The sequence below is a fragment of the Saimiri boliviensis genome, chromosome 11 (genome assembly GCF_048565385.1).
Source record: "Saimiri boliviensis isolate mSaiBol1 chromosome 11, mSaiBol1.pri, whole genome shotgun sequence".
Classification (NCBI taxonomy): Eukaryota; Metazoa; Chordata; class Mammalia; order Primates; family Cebidae; genus Saimiri; species Saimiri boliviensis.
Genome location: NC_133459.1, coordinates 96,592,207 through 96,612,874, shown reverse-complemented (window position 1 = coordinate 96,612,874; position 20,668 = coordinate 96,592,207). Strand labels below are relative to the sequence as shown.

The 20,668-nt window shown below is 46.6% G+C and overlaps 1 protein-coding gene across 1 annotated transcript in view; it reads right to left on the bottom strand.

Annotated features, from left to right (window-relative positions):
• The window catches only part of NGF (nerve growth factor), a 51,650-nt gene extending 32,734 nt beyond the window's left edge, over positions 1 to 18,916 (bottom strand). The window contains exon 1 of the mRNA XM_003933507.3: positions 18,862 to 18,916. The gene's annotated coding sequence lies outside the window, so the exon portion shown is untranslated. The remainder of the gene's footprint in view (positions 1 to 18,861) is intronic.
• Between the last annotated feature and the right edge of the window lie 1,752 nt (positions 18,917 to 20,668).

The following is a 20,668-nucleotide window of genomic DNA, read 5'->3' as shown; positions in this document are numbered from 1 at the left end:
TAGCAGCGTCAGCCAGGCCCTGAATTCCTGAGGGGTCAAAGCCTGACTTGTGATCTGCCGGGCCAAGTGTCTTATACAGCACTGGGCAGGCGTGGGTGGTTGATAAATATCATTAGATGGCAAGGGGGTGGCGAAGACCACAGAACACGCTCTCTCTTAGCTGCTTGGTATTAACTTGTTGGGATGTTCTGGATCCTGGAAGAAGCCAGAAACTAGCCAGATGGCCCAGGGTCTGAAATAAACAGTCCCAAGGTCCAAGTCAGTGGACAGAAAGGCACTTTCTGTCTAATGTTGACAGTGCCTTTCTGGGAATAGGCACTTGGTAGAGTTTTTGAAGGAGCAGGACCAGGCATTTGGTAGCTTAAAGGACAGTGTTTGTGTTGCCCTCAGCCTGAAAACAGGTGGAATACAATAGTTCCTCTTTATCTGCAGGGGATATGTTCCAAGATCCCCAGTGTAAATAGTGCTAAATCTTATATACACGGTTTTTTCCCAAACATCAGTAATCTATGATGAAATTTAATGTATTCATTAGGCACAGTAAGAGATAGACAACAATAACAATAAAATAGAGCAATTATAAGAAAATGCCAGCATCACTCCTCTTATGCGAATACAAGCACTTCCATACTGCAACAGTCCATCTGATAACCAAACCAGCTACTAAGTGGCTAACGGGTGAGAGTCAATCTGACAACCAAGCAGGCTACTAAGTGACTAAGGGGGAGGTAGCCCAGAGAGCAGACAAAGGGTTGATCCATGTCCCCGGCGGGAAAGAGTGGATGGCACTATCCAGAATGGTGCACAATTTCAAACATAGATTGTTTATTTCTAGAATTTACCATTCAATATTTTTGGACCACAGCTGACCAAACGTAACTGAAACCTTGGAAAGCGAAACCAGAGCTAAGTGGGGACCACTGTATATGAAGCCCATGCAGCATTGGTAAAAAATGGCTCTCCAAAGCAGAAGGAAGCAGAAGCCCTAATTTGAAGCACCTGCTGCTTTCTGCCATGTAATTACCCCCAACATGGCCGATTCCAAGTTAGCAATGTGGCCTCGCTGGGATTGGAATTGGGAAGAGCAGCTTACGGTGGAGCAGAGGTAAGCCCGTGAGAGCGAGCTCCAACCTGCCACTGTGGGAGACATTTCCCTGGGGGACTTTTCTTTATCTTTGGAGCATCCTTCCTCTCCCTCTCCTGTCCATCTTTCAGACCTCAGATGAATCATGCCTTCTTCCAGGAAGCCTGCCTTGCCCGCTGAGACACAGCATGGACCGGCATGCGGGACTCTCCTTCACAACACTTAGCAGGTGGAAATGGCCTTTTCTTTTTGTGCTGACTGATCACTGATTATCTTCCTGTCTAGTCTGTAAGCCCCATCAGGAGGGAGAGAACTATGTATGGTTTTTTCCACCGTTGTATCTCCAGTGGCTAGCACAGCTCCTGGTACAATGTTGGTGCTTCGTAAATAGCTGATGAAAGAATGGAAGGAAGAACTGAACTGAGCCCTGGGCTGAGTGGGCTGTTACTAACACTGTGATTTTTAATCAAGGAACTTCATCCACTAGTTTTTGAGTGTTTTTCCTTCTTTTTTTTGCATTAGTTAAAAACCAAATGATGGAATGATTTCTCATTACTCTTTCAATACTAGGATTCTATGGATTTGGGGGTCAGAAAAAGGACTATAGTTCGTTAACATTTGCAGTTGCCTGAGAAATGGCTCCACTTCTGCATGATGTGTGTTGGGTGTGTGTGTGTGAACATGCAAGTGCGTGTTGTGTCATGGCCAAGGGAAGATGGCAGAGCATCATGCAGGAGGGGAGAATAAACCTTATGATGAAATGTTTTCATTTCCCTTTCATGTCCAAGGCCACAGGGTCATGAAAGAATCTGCTTGACAGCCATCCCTGTAGTATTAGATTCATTCCAGTGACTTTTTTCCCAAAAGGCTAAAGTCTTCCTTGTAATTAAAACTGAAATAAGAAGCTCCAAACAGATGGCAAGCCCCTTATGGGCAGACATAAGTCCTAAATGTTCTTACAGCCACTGAAAGCCCAGAGTAGCACATGCACACAGTGAGGATGCAGTCATACCTGCTGCATGATTAGCTTGAGATAGACGTAGCCCTTGGAGAAGAGTTCATCCTATCAGTTTTGGTGGGCTCAAAATGTTCCTCCATTTTTCTGTTTGCTTAGGAACACAGACAAAATATCCTCACAGCATTTTATCAAGTTTTCGTAGCTTTGATCATAAATAATACAACCCTACAATTTACTTATTCCCAAGTCCAAGGACACTAGAGAACCCCTGTCTCTGGAATTCCTTTTCTGTCCCTGCCCAGCACTTTCTGGCAGGCCCCACGGCAAAAGCAAAGTCTGGGCGCCTTGCCCTTTGCTGGTGCTGAATAAATTCCTTTCAGGGGGTATGGCTCCCTTGCTTTCATGACCATCCCAGGAATGAAGGGTGACAGCCAGGAGGGACCAATTCCAGGACCATGGTAAGAAAGGAAAGGGGCTGTTCCCCTTCTGTGCATAGCATGACATTGCCCTTACATGTGACAAAGCTACCTAGAGGCCATGAGGAGTGGGCCCCAGAAATCTGTGGGAATGATTTTTGGAGGCTACAAATGCCCTGTAAAACTAAGAAAGCTTTGGGGTGGGGACTGCACTGTTTTCCACTCAATTGTGAAATAGTGCCTTAGGAACCTGGGGGGACCTTTCTAAATAGCGGCTTGACCAGTGTAAAGAGATGACAGAGGAGCTAGCAAGGGAAGACTGGTTGTGATAACAACAACTCTAAATTTTTTGAGGCTTATGTGCCTGGAGCTATGCTAACCATTTTACAAGCATTGCTATATTTAATAGTTATAGCAACAGCATTATTATTACCCTCATTTACCCCACAAATGCATGGTCAGTCACCATGATGCCATGGTGACGACCTTCGGCATTCCTTGCATGGGGATTTCCTCCCTATGTCTTGGACTCCACTTTCCTGCCCTCTCACTTTGCAAAGACCTCAAGCTCCAAAACATTTCCATGAGTCATTGACTGATGTGTGAAATCTTACTTTCCAAGATTTTAATAATATAATGAGGAGAGCTGCCATTCATTGAACGGCTCTTATGTGCCAAGCACAGTGCTAAGTGTTACTTTATAAGGGAGTATTATTATTATTCTGGTTCTACAGTTCAGGAAACCAAGAATCAGAGGGAGTTTATACAAGTTATTGAAAGTCACATCGTTAGCAGAAAGGAAGAGTCAGGGCCAGACTTTTGCTTGTTCCATTGTTGGTGAGTGGGTTTATTGCCTTTCTAACCGAGAGAACTTGACAGCTGCTCTGAATGTACCTGTGGGGTGAGTGTGGGCCTGAGCCTTCATCAGCCCTGTATTTCTCAGGAACGAAGATCCAGGGATTGTGTTTCAATGGAACAGAAGTTTGAGGGTATCAAATCTGTGTCTACCAAGAAGAGGACCTAGTGATGGAAGAGGATCCCAGAGACCAGTTGGCAGGTGCGTTTTGTGAATGAAAAGACAAAATGGCCTGTCATCAGCTCTCTGAGGAAGCAGGAAGGGATGGTCAGCACAGGCTGTTTTATGACTTCTGAGGCTGTGGGATAGGCAACCTTACCATAGCCTCAGCACCCCAAAGCACACAGTGCCCAGGCAGCTATGAGACTACGTCTGTGGGAAAACCCATATTTCTATGGGCTGAATCAGGGCGAAATTAAACATGAGGGTAATTTGACACATCTGAATTTCATCACCATTATATCACTCTGTAAACCTTGTAAATTTTCATAATGACATTTTTGTTAGGCTGGAGTAAGCTGTCTACATCTTAGGTGTGTTACTTTAAAACTACATTAACAGACTAATAAAATGAGGTGTTGGCCAGCTAATCACATGTAGTCATCTCCTCAGAAGGATCCAGGCAGCAAAATGAACCAGAGTTATGAGTAAGTGTCCTGAGGTGGCCCTGAGGGCACAGACCCTGACCATACCCTGCCTCTTGGAGATGATGCTGGGATGGCCAGAGCTCTGTACACGCCACCAGGCATCCCTCTCCCATTGGAGATTCTGTGATCTGCAAACCCCAGAATTTGTATAACCTGGAATCCTGGGACCTTGGAAATATGATCTATGACTTTCTCTGCTCACTTCGTCTTCCTTAAGAACTGGACATCGGTATCATTGAGATGGCACAAGGGGCTTACCTGGATGGAGGCGAACACCTATGCATCACCTGGCATTGCTAAACACTGTTACATGTGGTGTTACTGTCATGACTTTTTGAAACTGAAGAGCAAGATCAATGTCTGATGATGGGTCAGAGCATTTGGAATCAAGACTGTCCTGGAACTAACTGTGTTTGTCATAAAGTCATGTTTCTCATGTGGTACCAGGTCTATACGGGCCACTATGTATAAACAGGACTCTGTCTCTGCCAGGCTACACAAAAGGTTTGATTTTTGTCCCTTATCTGCCTTCCAGTTCACGGTTTCCCCAATTGGCTACCCATCCCAGGATGAGGCGACCCAGAGATTTTCCCCTGTAGCTGTCTGCTCGTCCTTCCCTGGCCCCTCCCTTCCCTCTATACTGGGCTCCACTCCTGACCCGAGCTAACTTGAGCTTTGGCTTCTCTTTTCTAGTCCTGCTTCTCTCTTACTCACTTTCTTTCCTGATTCCTCTCTCCTATCAGAGCCTGGACCCCTGAGTCCTACAGCTTGGGTCTCTGTCCTATCACAGAATAAAGTCCACAGCTATCTCTAACCTATAAGAAGGCTACACTGGGTGTATGCCTGAGAGGAAGCCCTTCTCCATTTTAGGGCCAGATCATCTGGAGGGGTGGAGGACTCCAGAAACTCACAGGGTAGCCCATGGCAGGTCTCCTCCAGAGAGCCTTCCCCTAAATGCAAGATACCACTGATCTCTTCTTCTGCTAACCTTCTGTCACAGGGCATGCCTGTGCTGTCCTTGGCAATTATTTGTTGAATGACTCATTTGACAAAGACTTGCTGAGCTCCTACTATGTGATGAATGGATCTCTTGATGAACACAGTAAAGTTCCTACCATCAGTCTTATGTTCTTGTGGAGGAGACAGATAGTAAAATAAGAAAACCAATCACGAAATTAAGTATTAAAAAATAACTAAGGCAGGGTGGGGGGATAGAGTGGCAGGGCCTGGTGGGGGTGGGATAGATATTTTAGATGAGGATGATCAAGAGGTGATGGCTGAGAAGACCTAAATGTTGAGCAGAAGCTAACCACGTGATCTGTGGGGAGGAGTGTCCCACATAGAGCAAGCTAAAAGTGCAAAGGCCCCAAGCCATGACAAGGTTGGCATGTTGAAGACATGGCAGAAAGGTCAGTGTGGCCGCCACACAGCCACAAGGGAAGGAGCAATTAAGATGCTGGAGACAGTCAGGGTCCCAAGCGCAGAAGGCAGGGTTCCTCCACCCCAGAACTATCAACATTTTGAGGCAGATTGTTGGATACAGTGAGTTCTAAATTTCTCTTCAAAGAATCAGTATGCCAGTATGTTCAGTTCCTTGTCCTTCATTTTAAAGTCTAACTTTCTCATAGTTTCAGTAAACACCCTTTGCCACCAGTTCTAATCAGTAGTTCACATCTGTTCCCTTGGTCACCTGCTCCATCCTGACTCATTATGGTCACTTGCTTTGACCTGAGTTACCTCCAATCACCTGATTTTACCTGAGTCACCTCAGTTACCTGCTCTGACCTGAGTCATCCCAGTTACCTACTCTGACCTGAGTCATCTCAGTTACCTACTCTGACCTGAGTCACCTTTAGTTACCTGTTCCATAACTGTTTTTCCCACCAGACCGCTCACCCTGCCACTCTGGCTCATACCCCTGCTCTCTTTAAAATAGGCAGTCGGAATTAGCTTAGACTGTGTGGTCCAACCCTAGCCAATAGGGGAATGACACAAGTAGGAGCTACCTGTGTCAGGGATAAGAACCCCTTCCTCTCCCCTGTTCAGGTATGCACTCGCTGTTGCTCCATCCGTGAGATGCACCCAGATAATTTTTTGTTGCAGATGATTGTCCTGTGCATGCTGTTTTCCTGCACCCCTGGCCTCTACCCACTGGCTGCCAGTAACACCCCCAAGCTTGCGCTATCCCTTTTATGACCACCAGAAATGAGGTGGTCGCAGATATTGCCAAATGTCCCCCAGGAGAAAAATCTCCCTCATTTAAGAACCACTGAACAAAGGCCATGGCAAGATAATTTTCTTCTACATATAACGGAAATCCATGGGAGGCTCTGAGCTCAGAAATACCATTGGAATTTACATTTTTAAAGGCACTCTGCCTGCTGTTGGCTTAAAAGGGTGTGGGAAACAAGAGCAGAGGCAGGAGATGCCGGAAGGGGTCTAGGTGAGAGGTGACCCTGGCTCAGGTTAAAAAGGGAGCAGTGGATGGTAAGAAGTGATTGGATTCCCACTACATTTTGAGGGTGAAGCCAACAAACTTGCCATTGAATTGGTTATAGAAGGTGAGATGAGAGGCAGAATCAAGGATGGTTTCTAGATTATTCTGTAAGAATAATTATGTCATTATCTAAAGTAGAGAAGACTAGGAGAAAAGTAGTTTGGGAGTAAAAAAAAAATTCTAAATTTGAGATGTCCTTTAGACATCCAAGCGGACATGCCAGTAGAATACAAGAGTCTGGGGCCCAGGGGAGAGGTCCAGGCTGGAAATGAGCATCCGGAAGTCACAGATTATAGCTCATGCCTGGGGAGGATGAGATCATCCGGGAAGACAGTGATCTAGAAAGGAAAGCTAAGCTCCAAAGCACTCCAAATTTAGAGGTCCAGAGAAGGAGAAGCCAGAAAAGGAGGTACAAGAGGAGGACCAATGAGGGAGAAGGGACATTAGGAGAAGGGACAGGGACATGCGTGTCCCCAAGGCATCCTGGCACTGTTGTTACAGCTGCCTCTGACTGAGTAGTTGGGGAGCTCCTCAGGTACTCATCTGCGCTCAGTGGTGGTGGCAATGGTACTGAGCTACTATAATGTACTATATTCAAGTTTTAGACAACCAAATGATTGAGCAAAAGCCACCTCTGTTAATCTTTACACTAAGAAATAAGTACTACTGATTCCACTTTACAGCCGAAGAAACTGAAAATCAGAGCTCTATAGCAACTTGCTTTCCATCACATGCGTTTTAAGCACAACTCCTGGGATTGGAACCCTGGAAAGTCTGTTTCCACAGTCATGCTTTTTCTATTCGTGCTCTTGGCCTCTGTCTCACAAGGTCCTGCCCAATGCCTGGCACAGGCCTCCATTTCGACCATGGCAGGAATACCTCATCTCTGCACAGGTTTACGTGAGTGCATCTACATCTGCTACTGCGTTTGGAATGGACCAGCAGGAACTCATCCAGGGCAAGTGACTGTCAAGATCCCTCATGTAACTAAGGCCAGAGCCAGCACTATCAACTGGAGTTTCACACTCCTGGTCCAGGTTTTTCCATCTTATCTTCTGTGTCTTCAGCCAAGATGTTTCCCCTTCAATCAACCCTATCTAATCCAACAGCCCTAACAGACATGTGGGGTAATAGCATTATTCTCATTTTCCAGATTAAGAAACAGAGGCTCAGAGAGGTTCTGTAATTTGCTTGGATTATACTGCTAGTGAAATTCTGAACCAGGAATAAATTCCTCATCTACTAAATCTAGGTATTATTGAACTGAAATAATTTACCCTTGACTTAGCCATTTGTTTTTATTTCTTACATAATAACTTTCTCAAACCATAAAAGAAAGAAAATATGAACAGCTTTTTTCTAAACACCATTATTGCCTGTCAGAATTCTGTAATAGGTTCATAGTCATTTAAGAAGTCAAAATGACTGGAAGATGAACATTTTGTGCACTGTGTCAACTTAAAATTATTATTTTTTGGCTTAATCATAAAGATGCTTTAAAAAGAACCTTTTAAACATATTTGTTGCTTTATTAAGCTCTCTGCTTTCTGACATCTCCTGCTCTTTTTTGGAAAAGTTCAAAAACAACAGCACTTGAAAACCCCACCCCCGAAATATTTTCTTTCATTTCCAAGACACAGAGATGCTGACACATGAGCATGAAATCTGGAGTCAAGCTTTGGTGTCTGACCTCTTCAAAATAGAAAATGAAAACATTTCTAAGGGTTCACACTTTCCCCGTGAAAACACACATACAACACTCTTGAACCCAGGTGAAAAGAAAGCTAATTCATTTCATGCACAAGAAACATTCTCAGTGGTGTGTCATTTCTGGGGCAATTGATTCCATTTGCCATTGCAAGTTTCAGAAAGGGTGCAAGTCTATTCCCTCCCCGACCTTTTGGGCACAAAAAAAGTTAAGTCAGCATTTGCTTTTTCTTTTAAAAACAGGTGCAATTGCAATGAATTTAAACATCTCTCTGCTGGCTTGTTTGCAGTCCACTCAGCTCCTTGAGTGCTTGGCTCAATATCATCCACCTGCTTGGAAGGTAGGGGCAGGGCATGATGTGACAAATGTCTCTCTTCTGCTATAAATGTTATTTAAAATGTGCAACTGGTCTGGTGACAATAGTGGAATGAGCAGTGGAGGGAAGAGGATACTCCTAAAGAGATGAAAATTATCTCTAGATGCAGGTCTCTTTTCTCCTCTTCTACCCCACTTTGCTGCAACCTCAAATAGAGAGATGTCTTAGCTGCTGCCTAAAAAGCAGCATTAAATCTTTGGTCTGGCCAGGAATTCGGCATTTGAGAGATGTCACTAATGATCCCCTTTGAGTCCTACTGGTGAAAATGGGGCCCAGTGGGCAGGCATTTTACTAGAAAAGAGTTGGAATGAGCCCCAGGGGAACAAGGGTGAATGCAGAATGTGGGCAGGCAAAGCTTCCATGAGAACTAAGAGGTAAGCAGTTCATCATCCCTGATCTGTCCTCAGAGGCTACATTAGCCAGGCTCTCAAGAAAATTGGGACATGTCACCTCTGTGGCCTTTGGTGTGGGTCACTCTTTCACATGCCCTCCACTGGGAACCAAAGGTCCCAGGTCAGTGATAGATTGCCCATTGGGTTGAGGGCTGGAGTTAGGATCGGGGTTTACCTGAACGTGTCAGCTCCAGCATTCACATTAAGAGCCTTTAAACCATTTATGCCAGAGAAGAAATTTAAACCCTCTGAATTGGGACAGCCTGGAGCCTCGCTCAGGGGAAGAATGTTAGGATCTCTGCTCTGGTCAGAACTTTTTTAGAATTTTGACAATATCAATATTTTAATGGTGTCTTAGCCCTGTTGTTCTTTTAAAAATATGCTGAAGGGGAAGGATATGATTCTGTGGGAACAGAAACTCCTTCCAAAGTCACTGAACCCACACTAGGACCAAAGCGTTTATCCTGGTGGCAAGGCCAGGAAAAGCCATGCTACCCTTGTTGGTGCCCAGTAATAGGGAGAAGGATGTCCTGTGCCCCTTGAACAATTATTGTTATGGTCACGCTAGGGGAAAAGAACCACAGAAAGATGGCTCTGCAAGCATGAAATGGGAGAAGCATGGTGCAGAAGGCGGTGACAAAGCCAAGATATGATCGTTGTTGCTTCTTTGCTGCGTCCGCCTGAGAAAAAGCAAACCTCAGGGATAAATACATTGTCAATAGTTCTGATGAGCTGAAGAGTTACAAAGAAGATAAGAAAGAGGGAGGAGGAAGAGGTGGAAGAGGAAGAGAAGGAGGAAGAGAAGGAAGTGAAGGAGGAAGAGGAGAAGGGAAAAGGAGAGGAAGAAGCGAAGGAGAAACGGTCAAGGGGGAGGCAGGTGATGACAGCCGCTCTCACTCACTGAGGGCGTCTTTGGTGGCAGGCACAGTACCTGGTACTTCATACATCTTTGTCACTTAATCTACACAACAGCTGTACAAGGGAGAAACTAGTCTCACCTTACAGATGAGGACACTGATGCTTAAAGAATGGAAGTCACTTAAGATCACACAGCTGCAAATCATAGAGCTACGACTTAAGCCCAAGCTTGTCTGGCTTCAGAGCCATCCCGTTGGAAATCATGCTGTTGTCTATGCCAGTGGCTTTCACACTTTCTTCGACTATGACTTATAGTAGAAAAAAACACACTTTCCATCATGAGCCAGGTTGCATATATATGTATAAGTATATGTACATATATACAATACAACTAAAACAGACGTTTCACAAACACTTTCCCTTGCTATATGCAATGCATATTAATTTTTGAAAATGTTACTCTATTCTCTCTTATTTTTTCCCTAATGAGACTTGCACACTAAGTTGATTTCACAACCTGATGATGGATCTCAACCTGTATTTTGTTTCTCTCTCTTTCTCTCTCTCTCTCTTTCTTTCCTTCTTTCTTTCTTTTGGCAGGGTCTGTCTTATGTTGCTCAGGCTAGAGTGCAGTGATGTGATCATGGCTCACTGCACCTCAACCTTCTGGGCTCAAGTGATCCTACCACCTCAGCCCCCCTAGTAGCTAGGACTACAGGTGTATGTCACCACACCTAATTTTTAATTTTTGAAAGTTTTTTTTTAGAGGTGGGGTCTCACTATGTTACCCAGGGTGGCCTTAAACTCCTGGCCTCAAGTGATCCTCCCACCTCAGCCTCCCAAAGTTCTGGGTTTGCAGGCATGAGAGACTAAGCCTGGTGTTCAACTTGTGAAAACATTGTCTTTTCTCTGCTCTATGGCAGTTGATTAGAAGTGTCTTTGAACTCCTGCTTGATCTTGGTGGATGCTGGGCAGTATCTTGCTTCTGAGGCATGCTGCTGATTGTGTATTCTGGACCATCCCTCTGGCGAGGGGACATCATTAATAAAATATTTCAGAAATTACAAATATCTGACAAAGCCATTTGCTTGGAAAAGAGTCAGTCCAGGAAACCAGCCAGAATATATAATCACTGATCTCAGGCACTGACTGATAATATTTTAGACAATTGATGTATGCTTTAGCAAAAGAAACTATTTTCTCTGCTTTCAGAACCTAAAGAGCTCATGTGTTCTGAAAGGCTACACACAGTTGCCATCTAACAACAAATGGTAAAAGAAAAGAAATGTGCAAGATGTTGTGGAGACTCTATCAGTCACCCTCCAGAGTAGCGCTGTCTTTCTCAATTTGTGGTGAATACAACCAGGATCTGAAATTAGGTTGCTTTTCAGAGGAGCATGCACATCTCCACCCTGGTTTAGGATTTCAGGGATGATTTTGTTTCGGCAGCTAGGGGCAGTGGCAGTGTTGGTTGAATCACATTTAGGTCATAGAAAGTGAAGTCTGATCAGGTGGCTCGGCTCGAGTCGGCCCTGATGGGCTGCGGACTCGGTGACTTCACTCCAAGCAATGTGCACACTAATTGAGAAAACATGTTCCTGTGATGGCCTCGTGCAAAAATCCAGATTTACGAATTTTTTTTTATTCCGAAGAATTCCTTAAATATTTGTCCTGCGTGTCTATACAGCCTCCCGGAGTACTTTTCCTCCTTACTGAGTAGGGTTGTGTTTTTCTGCTGTGGCCCAGGTCAGGTTTTTAAAGGGTGGGATTCTGACAAAGGGTGACTGAGCACGCAGCCACCGGCCTTGGGGAGAAGCAGGAAGAGGGCAGGAGGAGAAAAATAACCCAGACCTCCCTCCTGTGCTTTTCTCTGGGCAGAAAAAGCAATTCAAAATCCTTGACAAGCAATTGTCCTCAATGCCTATTGAGGGGTCCCCATCAGGAAGACATCCCCAGCTTACTGGGCACTGGCTACATTCGGGGCTCTGTGGTCTGAACTTTCCAGCACTCTCTACTTTCCCCTTCACAATTGCCTTCAAAAATCAGTCGGCATCGTTACTCCCTTTTCACAGATGAAGAAACTGAGGCTGATGGGGGTTAAGTGACGTGCTCACAGAGCTAATGAGAAGTGAACTTGGACCTAAATCCAGTTGTATCTGATTGTGTGCCAGGACTCCTATAAAATCCTACCTGCCTATGGGACAGTCCCTTGCTCCCTTCCAAGAAGCCTCCCTGAAAGTCTCCTTGACATCCAGACCGCTCCCCTCTGGGAGGTCATGCAGTCACAGAATTAGTGCTTTCACGAGTTCCAGTTTTGATATTGCTTGCCATTGCTTTGCGTGTTAATTTAGATAAGAAGATTAAAAAAAGCCTGCAGACGAGTTTTGTTCGGTCTTTACAGATGTGGGGAAAATGAAGACATTTCAAAGTTTTGGCTTTTCAATCTCAAAGTTCTGACTTTTCTTGAAAAGTTCTTGAAGAGATCTGGCCACATTGGACCTACAGTCCTTCAGGGCAACAGCTGACCTGTCCCTCAACAATGAGGCATAGCCTCTCAAGTTTTTCACAGCCCCAGCAGTCTCTGGCCTCAGCTTATTTATATTCTCTAAGGAGCCATTAAGCCTTGTAGTTATGACTCCTGAGCAAGCTCCTTGGGGCAGGATCATGATTTATATTTATTTTGTGTCTCCACAGTGCCCAGTCTCCCAGGTAGCATATTAATAAGACTGCGAATTGAGAGAAGGAAATCTATCCAGTAGCCCGACGTATGGTGGACCTCCTCCCCTGTGGGGCAGGAACTATCTTCTCCTTTAACCACAGGTTCTATGTAATTCAGCAACAGCTGCTTAACCCCTGGCTCTTGGTCTGGGAGAGCACAAATGCCCTACTGCCATAGCTAACTTCACTTTCTCTTTCTTCCCTTGTAAACTTGAAGAATTCCTAAGACATTTAAAATCCTAAAGACACAGAGGAGTTGTTATGTGGAGTAAGAAAGCAAAACACTCTTAAAGCTGCCAGCAAAAATGGTCATTCTCAAGAAATGCCTTATTTAGAGAGCATTGCATAACATTTCTGAAATAAAAGTCTAAGGAAAAGTTTGCCTCTGAAAGAAAATTACAGTAGAACCTCCGTGAGTCTCCTCTTACCCAGACATTATGAGGCGAAGATAATTCGCAAGATGAAATGTTTTGGTAAAATTCTATCAAAATGAGAATGTTAATTACAGAAGGTCAAAATATCAGTGAGTAAATTCCTGGAGACGCCTTCAATGCCACCAAAAAGAATTCCTCCTTCCAATGTAGCAAAGCTTTATATGCCCAGAGACATAAAAAAATAAAAAATACAAAGAAGGTATTATCCTATCTAAAAAAAAAAAAAAAAAAAAAAAGAACCATGAAGTGGGGGCTCCCCCTCAGATCAGCCCTTCCAAGGGAGAAGGTGAGGAGAGGAAGCTCATGTTCATTGGTGCCCACCTTGTGCCACCAGGCCTGTGCTGCTGTTCTCCCTACGTCTTCCCACTTAATGTACACAGCAGCCAGATGACAGTACAGCTACTACTAATATCTTTGTTTTACAGATGAGAAAACTCAGGGACAGAAGAGGCCCTCCTATGTCTCCACTTCCCTGGAGTGCTCTGTCCTTCCCTCTGCTTATCTAGTCCAGCACATCTCAGGCAGCTAGAAACAGCATGATTTCTTTTTCTGAAAGTGTTGTTCATAATCCAAAGGGACCCTGTCCCACTTGGCATCACCCACACACAGTGGGGGTTCAACACACAGTCATCCATAGCGATGAGGTGGTACCTCAGTCTGCTGACCTCTGAGCCAGGTCTGCTCAGATCCAAACATGAGTTGGCATTTCATCAGACTGAGCAAGTGAGACATGCAAGTCACTGTATTTGCTAATGAGGGTTGTAATCCATCTGTGATGATGAGGGACTGAAGACAGGGCAGTCTCCCCGACCCCCTAACCTGGGGAAGGGCTGAGCTCTTGAGACCATCCTCCCTGGGCTCACTTAGCAACCGCATAGAGGGGAGGTGACCTACACCCCCAACCCTGACTACTGGAGGAAGAGCCGAAGGAAATAGGAAAATCAGGCCATCGGTACTGATAGCAAATACTTTGTTGTTACTGGGAACCTATTCCTGTAGTAGTGAATTGAAACTGCCCAATGTGGAAGGGCTTCTGTGTGAAACTTGGGGGGTTTATTCCCACTGACTTCATAGCCAGCTTCTTCCACCTGCAGAAGCCACCACAGGAAGTGCCAAAAGTACCAAAATGTCTCAATCTGCCTAGTCTAGTGGTGGATTTTCAGGGAAATCCTGACTGTCTGCCTCTAATAGTACCACTACTAAAAATAATAATAATAATAAAGACTTCCCACACGTGAATGCGTTGGCTATACTCTCAGGCAAGTCAAATGCTTTGTTGTTAGTTTCATCTGACAGATTTCATCATCAGATTAACCTCATTTGGGGAGGGAACTCCTTAAGTCTCCTAGAGTCTTTCTTTTTCTTTCTTTCTTTCTTTTCTTTCTTCTTTCTTTTTTCTTTCTTTCTCCTTCCTTCCTTCTTTCTTTCTTCCTTCCCTCCTTCCCTCCTTATTTTCTTTTTCTTTCTTTCTTTCTTTCTTTCTTTTTCTTTCTTTTCTTTCTTTTTCTTTCTTTCTTTCTTTCTTTCCTTCTCTTTCTTTCTCTTGTTTCTCTCCCCCCTCTTTCCTTCCTTCCTTCATTTTTTTTTTTAATTTTTGGCTCATTAGAAATCAGCTCCAAGCTCTGTAGTTCATTTCCACTCCTACTTGTAATGAGTGGGGCAGGAGTAGAAAGCATGTGTTCCTATAATACCCTCCTATCTGCTGAAGATATTATTCATTTTAACCCTATGTACCACAAATAAATAGTTCTATTTTTTGTCTCCAGTGAGACCTTGAGACAGAGGAGAGAATAACAAGCTATTCTACTTGAGAATAAATCCAGTGCCACAAGCACCAGCCCTCCAGTGTAGTGTTGCTAGCCCACTTTCTTCAATGAAATGTCACATTAGCAATTCTCATTTATTTTCGCAGCTTGGGCACAGTTGTATTAATTTGATGTCAACGTGTACTCATGCTGTATTACGTGCAGTCAGTGCTGGGGGGCTTCTCTTCAGGGAAGGAAGCTCCTGGTGCTAGAGTGTGATCCATTTAGTAAAGGAGGGAAGGATTTCCTCCCAGTGCCACGGACTCTGCAGGTAGGCAGTCTGCCCGTGTTTTTAATAACATATGGCAGAGAAGGAAGTGGCCATGCTCTAATAGCACCTGTCTCTTCACCTTAATCTTCCTGGTTTTCTTTTCCCATGTGTCATTTGTAGTCTGCTTCATTCACAAAAGGCAAAAGGTGACACCTGATGAGACTACAGCACTGAGGTCCCTGCTGATGGTGGCCTAGAGTCGGATTGGCTGGCTCCTGGAGGATGAAGCCCAGGCATTGACTTCTGAAGCCCCAATTTGATGATTAACTATAGACAACCCAACAATAGGGCCCTTATTGATAATTTCCAAAAGATTTCTCAACGAGGAGCAGCAGTATATTTTAATACTCTTAGCCCTCTATGAGGGGCATTTGGAGTTGCTATTATGACTTCTGACACCTAGGAGGTAAGAGAGGGATACTAAACTATTGAACTGTGCAGATTGGTCATAATACTTAACCAAGAATTGTCCCCAGATGCTGACAGCTCCATTTAGAAACAATATTAATCCAATATACTTGCCTAATGAGTTGGGAAAGTGAGGCCTGAGAAGTTTAGTGATTTGCTCAAGGTCACAAAGGTACTTCTCTTCCTTTCTCATGAGTGAGGAAACTAGAGCAAGAAGTTTACCCAAAATATAGGAGAAGACTATCAATGAATCATCCTAACATTTTAATCTGATTCCTACTGTGTCATAGTCTGAGGCCCTGAAAGCATGTAAAGTAGCTCAGAGAAGAGCAACGAAAATATGGTGAGCCACCAGTGTCTTCTCTATTGTATGTTTTCATTCTTCTGGTGTTCCCTAAACTTTGTGGCTGAAGGTTTATTCTCCTGGGCTCAAATAGTGACATTTCTATGCTTGTGCACACCGTAATGGAAGACCTAGGACCCCAAAGCCTCAGTTTCTTCATTTGCCTATCAGCCTCAGGATCATCCTGATCTCATTGCTATTTGGAGTTAGGATCTTAACTGTTTCCCCACTGTTATCAAGCGAGGTGTCATGGGAATGGATTAGCAAAGGGTCTTTCATCCTCATTACTTTATCCGATGCTACATACACTGTTTTTTCAAAATGGTCCACTACAGAATTGATTTCTCGGGACTGGCTAAGCCTGAGAGCTGATAGTTTGTGAGATCAGAGGTGCAAGTCAAAGAAAGACACAGGAATTCTTTCTGTGTCACAGAAAGGTGTTTTTCTGGGAGTAGGTGTTATTTGTACACAGATATCCAGAGATTTTATGCATGCCCTCAGCAAACCTTCCATTGCCTCCTGAGAGCAGAGGATTTGCTTCCAGCAAAGGTCTCTTAAGGCTTGCTCTAGACTCTGAAGTCCCTGAAAATTCTTACTGGGAAAAGGTAAATGGCTGGGCCTCTAGTCCCGGGTCTGGCACTGACATCTGCCTGGGGATCTGGGCCTTGGCCCTGCTCCATGCCCAGCAGAGAAGAGCAGTGGCCGAATCTCTGTGCAGTTTCCCTGCTGCTCTGATGCAGGGTGCTGCAGTAGAGCACTCCATGAATGAGCAGCAGGAGTGCTCAGCGTGCTTTAAAAAGTAAAGTTGTGTGGTTTTTTTCATCAGTTTAATCTTGGTAATGATGAGAAACTGCCCTCGGGCTCCAGCCCTGCCCTGCCCTACCCTACTCTCCCTGCTGATGTCGGCAGCCAGGGCCCCCTTCTCAGCCAAGGCACAGATTTCTCCCTGAAAGAGAATGAGAATGTGAAGCCTCATCCCTTGCTCACACTGGCCCTTGGGGTGGGGGAGTTTTAGGGTGGGCAATAGAAGAAGGCAAGAACCTCATTCCTTGGTAAGGGTTAAAAGGAGGGAGAGGGCCACCAACATGGAATGCCTGCCCTGAGCAGGCCTAGTTCTCCATTTCTCTGGTGAGCCTGGGCTGCTGTCAGAAATGCAGTGGTGCCAGAAGCTTGTTGTAAAATCCTCTGAGGTACTCCTATACATCTGTCAAACTACTGTTCTCATGCCCCAGTGATCTTGGCTTCCTATTTTGGGGGCTTCCCCTGCCCCCTTCAAGGATTCTCTTTTTCACCTGCATAAATGATGTTGGGGAAAAAGTGCGGTAAGAGTTTGGCAACACGTGACATTATCCCTTGTCAACAAGAGGAACGTTTACTTTTTGTGTGAATCAGTTCCAGCCAGGCCAGTCTCAGCCCCCAGACCCGCCCTACTCCTCTGACCCTCTGGGAACACTGCCCGTCATGAATGGACATTTGGGTTGCTCAGGTTGACATATGACTTATTCAACAAAAGAGACTCATCAGGTTTGATATAGCCTTTCTTCTGTGATTCTGCAGAGGGAGAAAGTTTCAGACATTCAGGAGGAAACAGTGCACACAGGGTAAGAAGGGCTGGCAGGGGCCAGTGGCTACTGCCCTTCTGCACTGCCTCGAGAAGGGGAAAGATTCCCTTCCCGCAGACTTAATTGACAGCTTCAAGAGTTTGAAGACCCTGGAGAGAAGTTACTGGTGGGGCCTCCACTGTCATTTCTACATTTGCAGAATGCAGCTGGCTGTGCATGGGTTGGAAAGGAGGGGACTGGCACTGGCGGCGGGTGTGCCCACAGGATGGAGCCAGGACAATTAATCAAGTGCCTTTTCTACAGGATTTTCATTGGCCCCGGATGACAGATGGGGCAGAGGCACCCAGGAGAGCACTATTTTGGTTTCCAGCTGGGAACGTGCACTAAGTTTTCCTTAATGCCCACAGCACCCAAAAGGCTTTGCTGTAATACACTTTAATGCATGAAAACTCATAAATTATCCTTCGAACTGTTACAACTTCCAACCTGGAACAACTTGCAAAAACCAGCCTAGCAAGCAGGTTCTTTTTTAATCTCTCAAATCACAAGAGAAGAAAAAGTTCAAGCGCGAAACACCTTCCTTAAGAATCTGAGGTTGTTTTTTTTTTTTTTTTTTTTTTTTTTTTTTTTTTTTAAGGAGGTTTGTAATTAGAGGGAGCTAAGCTGCTTGTTTCTGCTGGCTCAAAGTTGGAGTTCCCTGACCCTTGAGTCCTCTCTCCTTCCCCTAGATCCTCCTCGCCTGAACCCAAGGTGCTGCCCGCCCCAACCTTCCACTCCAGCTTCTCCCACACCTGGCAGCAGACAGCTGAAGATGAAGCGTGTGGCCCAAGGGGCAGGGCTGAACCTTGGTGACCTCGGCCTGAGGTTGTCCAGCTCCGCTTCGTGGAGGGCTCTGGAATGCCGGACGGACCCCGGCCTTGGCTCGCAGGCTTCCTGCATTAACCTCCAGGCCCCTCAGTCCCGACTCCCAGCCCTTCCAGTCACGCGGAGGGAACTGCCCTAGGTCTAGCCGACCTGTCCACTAGTTCTCCTACCTGGGGGCAGCGTAGCACTTTCCCCGACTCGGCGCTCACCTCGGCCCGCGCGCTCTGCGCTGCCCCGGCGGTGAAGGCCACCACTCCTCCCGCCCCGCGCGCCTGCAGCCGGCGCATCCCTCTCCGCGCCCATTCGCTCTCCCTCTCTTGCGCGTTATCCACTTACAGCCCTCGAGCTGGACCCTGGCATGGCTGTGGGCTTCTGCAGGCGCCAGGGCTGCCCCCTGGACCTCAGGCCACCCCAGGACTAGGAACTCCACGACCAGAAAGAACGCTGCTCCCTCGGTCCGACTCGTCCTCCCGCGAGGGTCCCGCGCCCCCACACCCACTTGGGACATTTCTTAGGGCTGCCCTTCGGCCCTCGGGAGCCTCGGGGGTTAACCAGAGAGCTCACCAGACCGGTATCCTCGCATACTTCCCCGAGAAGCCCAGTCACCCCGGCCCGCGCCCGCGCTGCGCCCCTCTCGGGATCGGCTCGGGGCAGCCTGACTCACCGCTGCGCTCCCCTCCGGCTCCCAGCGCTCTCTGCTGTGCCGGAGCGCCGAGCTGCTCTCACACAGGCTTCTTGAATCCTTAGCCCCTCCTCCCGGACTCTTGAGTCACACACACTCCAAATCCTGGCCCCCATCCCTCCGCTCCCCACCCGCAGCCCCGCACCTGCTGTGGCTGGGCGGTGGTGCCCGGCTGGAGGGGGTCCTGGGACTAGAGACCGATCGCTCCTGGAGGGTTAGCCAGACCCAGCCAGAGAAGGACTTCAAACCTCCAGAGGTCAAAGGGAAACCCACTGGGGCCTGAGGGGCCGTGCGCGCAAAGCTGGGAGGGGGATTTTCCGGGGCACAGACGGGGGTCTTTGGGCCGACTGGCTGGGGCTGGGCGGAGTTGTTCGAAGCTTCCTTCACCCCCTCGCCCTGCCCCCACGCGTTGCCCGTCGCCAGTGCCTCTCTGGTCTGCCCAGCGTCACCCTCGGTGCCCCAGGCACGGTCTAAGGGAGCTTTTCTTCCGAGGTGCTTGTCCTCACCCCGGGATAGGTGAGCACCCAGGGGAAGCTCTGCGACGGCCAGGTGCCCAAGCTCCTCTGACAAGGGAAGGCCCCCAGGCAGCAGCGAGTCCAGCATGGGGACAAGGGGCAGAGGACTTCAGGAGTCAGGTGCTAGACCCCGACCTTCACTTAAGGCCCTGGCTTCCAGGAGCTTCCGGAGTCCCTGGCCCCTCCGAAACCGTAGGCTGATTTGTGCGCAACTGTGCGCAGGGCTAATATTCTTTTCCAGGTCAAAGGTCCGCAGCTTTTGTCAGTTTTGCAACGGGTCTGTGACCCCACACTGACATAGCCAGCTAACTTTCTGCCCAGACCTCCATGCTCCGCTTTCCACACTCCAGGCCCCACACAAATTCCCCTTTATTCTCACTGCTTCACCTTAAGTGAAGTGGAATCTTCTTCCTGACCCTCTAAGATTTCTTGAGTTCCCTGGATTCAGCCTGACAGGGTACCTTGCCTGACTTACCCCTGCCCCTCTGCCAGGGCTGTTCCCACCCCAGCCTAAAATTAGCAAGGGAGAAATAGCCCTGAAATCAGATTTGTCACCAAATGTGCATCATTAATTGTAACATTCCAGGGGACTCATAGCTCTTTGGAAATTTCCAGCCCCACTTCCTCCTGTGTTGAGCTTGTCTGTGTCTTCACTTCTTCCTTTAGCAAAGGTAGGTTGGACCTCTACCCTGTGTGGATGCCACAATGGAGAAGTGGGTGTGGGGAGAGCAACAGAGAGAGAAAGTGAGGCACAGATCTCTCTGTTGCTGGTGACACCAGCCAGTGCAACTCAGAAGGGCACCCTCCAGGGAGCTGGGATTTAGTGAGGCAGAGGACTCCTAGGTCCAAGAGTGGTCCTTTGCCCCCAGTGGATGGCACTTGAGTGAAATAAAGCCCTGAGTAGGCATTTCCAACTCCCTTGACTCAGATTAGTCTTGGGGTCTCACTTCTTTCTATTTTCACGTTCGCTTCCATGAGAAAGTTCATTCCATTTACACGTGCTCTGAGAAGGATGAAGCAGGCAAAAAGCCCTGGAATTGGAAGTCAGACTTAACTTTAGTGTGACCTTGTTGTTTCCCAGCAAAGGCTTGTCCACTTCTGACTTGTTCAGATGCAGGCTGGTGTCTTTGGAGGTGAGGGCAAGAGGCCAGGGAACACCGTAAATGGCCCTTTCTACAAAAGTAGCATCACAGTCAGGGTGATCCATTAGGAAATTTATCATCGTCAATTAAACAAAAGAATTTCCAGACAACAGGATGAATTCATCCATCAAT